Source organism: Trichechus manatus, unplaced genomic scaffold (genome assembly GCF_000243295.1).
Source record: "Trichechus manatus latirostris isolate Lorelei unplaced genomic scaffold, TriManLat1.0 scaffold00383, whole genome shotgun sequence".
NCBI classification, from domain to species: Eukaryota; Metazoa; Chordata; class Mammalia; order Sirenia; family Trichechidae; genus Trichechus; species Trichechus manatus.
Genome location: NW_004444319.1, coordinates 162,152 through 168,075, shown reverse-complemented (window position 1 = coordinate 168,075; position 5,924 = coordinate 162,152).

Here is a 5,924-nt window from a genome sequence, read left to right as displayed (position 1 = left end):
CTCAGATGTATCGTTTCACCTGAAAATATTTCCATATATGTATCTCTAAAAAAGAAGAAATCCCTTTAATGTAACTACAAGGTCAGTTCAGTTTTAAATACCTTAGTCTCTTGAAAAGTTCTAATGTCCAATTCCACTGTGAACAACAACCACAATTTTCAGTGACTCTGTCCCCAGACTATAAGCCTACATTTTTAAAAGATGAAAGCTCAAACACCTACAGAAAGCCAGTACATCAGGCAGACTGGTTCCCACAAAAGAAGCACGCTTAGGTTCTGTCAAAGGAACTCACCATCGGAAGCCATGCTGATCTCTACTGCAGAGTCTTTCCAAGTGTTAAAGAGAGGGACTGTGGAGCAAAACCAGTGAAACCTTTCTATATAAATATATAGAGATTTAATTCAAGGAAATAGCTCACGCAGTTGTGGTGCCTGGCAAGTCCCAAATCCGTGGGTTGGGTGTCAGTTTGGAGGCTTCTCCTGACTCATGTAGTTGCAGGGATTGATGAACCCAAATCGGCAGGTCAGATGGCAGGCTGTTGGCTCACGTCCCAAGAACTGCAGGTCAGATGCACAACACAGAGGGTAGCGAGCTTTACTGGAACATTCACTTATATACTGGAGGCAGGCCACACCCACAAGGAAACTCCCATTTCAGCTGACTGGCTCCTCATAGCATATCTCATCATGGAGGTGATTATATCAAATCCCATCATGGAGGTGATTACGTTTTATTACGTTACGAAAGAGCAGTCAGTCCAATTCTGCCAAACCACTGAATCATAGCCTAGCCAAGGTGGCACACAACATTAACCATCACAATCAACATTATTGAAATATATTCCTGGGGTGCCCACCCTAGTCCTACCTAAATATAGCTCCTCTCTAGACAAACCTCTTGATCTCTTTACAGAATACAGCTTTTCAAAACTTAGCTTGCAACCAGTCATTGAACCCATATTGAGACTAATCTTATTTATTCCCATGATCCCCTTATAAAGTAGATACTATTTTATTCACACTAGAGGACCCTGGGGGACTACCTTGGTGATGAAAATGTTTAAGTTCTAGCGACTAACCAAAAGGCTGCTGGTTTGAACTCACCCAGTTGTTATTGTTGCTATTAGGTGCAGTCGAGTTGATTCTGATTCATAGTGACCCCAGGTGCAACAGAACAAAACACTGCCCCGTCCTGCACCATCCTCATAATCATTGTTGTGCCTGAGCACATTGTTGCAGCCCCTGTGTCAGTTCATCTCTTTGAGGATCTTTCTCTTTTTCGCTGACCCTCTACTTTACCAAGCATGACGTCTTCACCAGAGGCTGGTCTCTCCTGATAACATGTCCAAAATTTGAGATGAAGTCTCGCCATCCTTGCTTCCAGTGAGCATTGTGGTCATAACTCTTCCAAGACAGATTTGTTCATTCTTTTGGCAGTCCATGATATATTCAATATTCTTCACCAACACCATAATACAAAGGTGTCAATTCTTCTTTGGTCTTCCTTATTCATTGTCCAGCTTCCACATGCATTTGAGACGACTGAAAACACCATGGCTTGGGTGAGGCACACCTTAGCCCTGAAAGTGACATCTTTGCTTTTAACACTTTAAACAGGTCTTTGGCAGCAGATTTGCCCAATGTAATGTGTCGTTTGACTTCTTGACTGTTGTTTCCATGGGTATAGATTGTGGATCCAAGTGAAACAAAATCCTTGACAACTTCAATATTTTCTCCGTTTATCATGATATTGCTTATTGGTCCAGTTGTGAGGATTTTTGTTTCCTTTATGTTTAGGTGCAACCCACACTGAAGGCTGTGGGCTTTAAATTTCATCAGTAAGTGCTTCAAGTCTTCCTTGTTTTCAGCAAGTAAGGTTGTGTCATCAGTATATTGCAGGTTGTTAATGAATCTTCCTCCAATCCTGATGCCGAGTTCTTCTTCATATAGTCCAGCTTCTCAGATTATTTGCTGAGCATGCTGACTGAACAAGTATGGTGAAATGATACAGCCCTGATACACACCTTTCTTAACTTTAAACTAAGCGGTATGCCTTTGTTCTGTTCAAATGACTGCCTCTAGGTCTAAGTATAACTTCCTCATGAGCGCAATTTAGTTTTGAAATCCCCATTCTTCACAATATTATCCATAATTTTTTATGATCCACATAGTCAAATGCCTTTGCATAATCAATAAAACACAGGTAAACGTCTTTCTGGGATTCTCTGCCTTCAGCCAAGATCCATCTGACATCAGCAATGATACCCCTCATTTCACATCCTCTTCTGAATCCAGCTTGAACTTCTGGCAGTTCCCTGTCGATGTACTATCACTACCTCTTTGGAATGATCATTAGCAAAGTTTTACTTGTCTGTGATATTAATGATGTTCTTCGATTTTTTCCGCATTCTGTTTGATCACCTTTCTTTGGAATGGGCACAAATAAGCATCTCTTTCAGTCGGTGGCCATGTAGGCGTCTCCAAGTTTCTTGGCACACATGAATGAGCACTTCCAGTGCTGCATCCGTTTGTTGAAACAGCTCAGGCGGTATTCCGTCAATTCCTGGAGCCTTGTTTTTTGCGAATGCCTTTGGTGTAGCTTGAAACTCTTCCTTCAGTACCATTGGTTCGTGATCATATGCTACCTCCTGAAATAGACCCTCAAAAGAAAGTCCTGCTAATCTGCTTCCAAAAGGTTATAGCCTTGAAAATCCTATGGTGCACAGTTCTAGTCTGCACATACGGGGTCACCATGAGTTGGAATGGCAGCTGGGTTGGAGTCCCTGGATGGTGCAAAAGGTTAATGGGCTTTGCTGTTAATTAAAAGGTTGTGGGTTCTAGTCCACAGGGATGCCTTGGAAGAAAGGCTTGACAATCTGCTTCTGAAAAATCAGACACTGAAAACCCTATGGAACACAGTTTTACTCTGAGACACATAGGGAAACCATGAATCAGAAACAATTTGATAGCAAGTGGTTTGGTTTGGTTTATTTTTTTTTTAATTTTTTTAAAAGGACACAGGTACAGAGAGGTTTACACTACAGAGTAGGCTCTGACCCAGGCAGTAGGACCTCCGACCTCATGAGTCTGACCTCTGAACTCCCGTTTCTCATCATCACACTATTATGGTATAGACAGCACCCTCCGTGAGGATGAAAGCTTTGTCAGGCCCACAGATGATCTACATAAGTGGATCTAAGGGAGCATCATTAGTGACTAATGAATACTGAGTTTGGGGCAGGGAGACCAGAAGCTAACACTAGATTAAAGAATAGGATTCAAGACATTAGAACTTTCACTGATTCGTTTTATCCTTAAAACAATCCTGTAAAATAACCAAAACCTCCATTTTACAGAAGAGGAAACTGCAGGCCTTTGGAGTTTTTCATCACGACTCTGAGACTCTACCTTGTAAAATATGTGGGGAAATGTAGTGACTAATGTGCATATTTTTTCTTTTTATTATTGTACTTTAGAAGAAGTTTTACAAAACAAACTAGCTTCTCATTAAACAATTTTTAGTACACATATTGTTTTGTGACATTGGTTACCAACCCCACGACATGTCAACACTCTCCTCTTCTCGACTTTGGTTTCCCTATTACCAGCTTTCTTATTCCCTCCTGCCTCCTAGTCCATGCCCAAGGGCTGGGGTACTCCTTTAGTCTTGTTTTGTTTTATGGGCCTGTCTAATCTTTGGCTGAAGCATGAATCTCAGGAGTGACTTCATTACTGAGCTAAAAGGGTGGTCTGAGGGCCATACTCTAGGGGTTTCTCCAGACTCTGTCAGGCCAGTAAGTCTGGTCTTTTTTGTTAGTTAGAATATTTTTCTACTTTTTCCTCCAACTCTTTCCAGGTCCCTCTATTGTGATCCCTGTCAGAGCAATCAGTGGCGGTAGCCAGGCACCATCTAGTAATGCTGGACTCAGTCTGGTGGAGGCTGTGGTAGATGTGGTCCATTAGTCCTTTGGGCTAATCTTTCCCTTATATCTTTGGTTTTCTTCATTCTCCCTGGCTCCAGAAGGGTTGGGATGAGTGGAATATCTTAGATAGTCGCTCACAAGCTTTTAAGAGCCCAGACGCTATTCACCAAAGTAGAATTTAGAACATTTTCTTTATAAACTATGCTATGCCAGTAGAGCTAGATGTTCCCTGAGACCATGGTCCCCACAGCCCTCAGCCCAGCAATTCAGTCCCTCAGGGAGTTTGGATGTGTCTATGGAGCTTCCATGACCTTACCCTGAACAAGTTGTGCTGGCTTCCACAGTATTGTGTACTGCCTTACCCTTCACCAAAGTTACCACTTATCTATTGTCTATTTAGTGTTTTTCCATCCTCTCCTCTCCTCTCCCTTGTAACCATCAAAGACTGTTTCTTTTTGTGCATAAACTTTTTCACGAGTTTTTATAGTAGTGGTCTCATACAGTATTTTTCCTTTTGTGAATGACTTATTTCACTCAGTATAATGCCCTCCAGATTCATCCATGTTGTGAGATGCTTCACAGATTCATCGTTGTTCTTTATCATTGCATAGCACTACATTATGTGTGTGTGCCATAGTTTATCTATTCATCTGTTGATGGGCATCTAGGTTGTTTCCATCTTTTTGCTATTGTGAACAATGCTGCAGTGAACATGGGTGTGCCTGTGTCTATTTGTGTGACAACTCTCATTTCTCTAGGATATATTCCTAGGAGCAGGATTGCTGGATTGTATAGTATTTCTCTTTCTAGCTTTCTAAGGAAACATCATATTGTTTTCCAAAGTGGTTGTATCATTTCACATTCTCACAAGTAGTGCATGAGAGTTCCAATCTCCCCACAGCCTCTCCAACATTTGTTATTTTCTGTTTTTTTATTTGTGCCAGCAACGCCAGGGTGAGATGCTATCTCATTGTGGTTTTGATTTACATTTCTCTAATGGCTGATGATCGCAAACATTTCCTCATGTGTCTGTTAGCTGCTCGAAGTTCATCTCTGGTGAACTGTCTGTTCATTTTCTTTGCCATTGTTTAATTGGATTATTTGTCTTTTTGTTGTAAAGGTGTTGGATTTTCCTGAAGATTTTAGAGATTAGAACTTTGTCAGATTTGTTGTAACCGAATTTTTTTTCCTAGTCTATAGGTTCTCTTTTTACTTTTTTGGTGAAGTCTTTTGACGAACATAAGTGTTTAATTTTTAGAAGATACCAGTTATCTATCTTATCTTCTGAAGTTTGTGTGTTGTTATGGTTTGTATCCTGTTAATGCCACGTATTAGGGCCTCCAGCATTGATCCTATTTTTTCTTCCATGATCTTTATAGTTTATGGTTTTATATTTAGGCCTTTCATCCAATTTGTATTAGTTTTTGTGTATGGCGAGAAGTATGGGTCGTGTTTCATTTTTTTGCAGATGGACATCCAGTTTTGCTAACATTATTTGTTAAAAAGGTTGTCTGTTCCCCATTTGATCAACTTCGGGCCCTTGTCGAAGATCAGGTGACTGTAGGTGGATGGATTTACATCTGAGTTCTCAATTCTGTTCCATTGGTCAATGTATCTGTCGTTGTACCACTACCAGGCTGTTTTTACTACCATAGCTATATAGTAGGCTCTGAGGTCAGGTCATGCTAGTCTTCCTACTTTATCCTTCTTCTTCAATATTGCTTTACTTATCTGGAGTCTGTTCCCTTTCCACATAAAGTTAATGATAAGTTTTTCCAACTCTTTAAAGAATGCTGTTTGTATTTAGATCAGGATTGCATTGTATTTGTAGATTGCTTTGGGTAGAATTGACATTTTCACAGTGTTGAGTCTACCTATCCATAAGCATGGTGTGTTTTTCCATTTATGTAGATGTCTTTTGGTTTCTTGAAGTAGTGTTTTATAGTTTTCTTTTTATAGGTCTTTTACTTCCCTGGTTAGATGTTTTCCTAAGTATTTTATT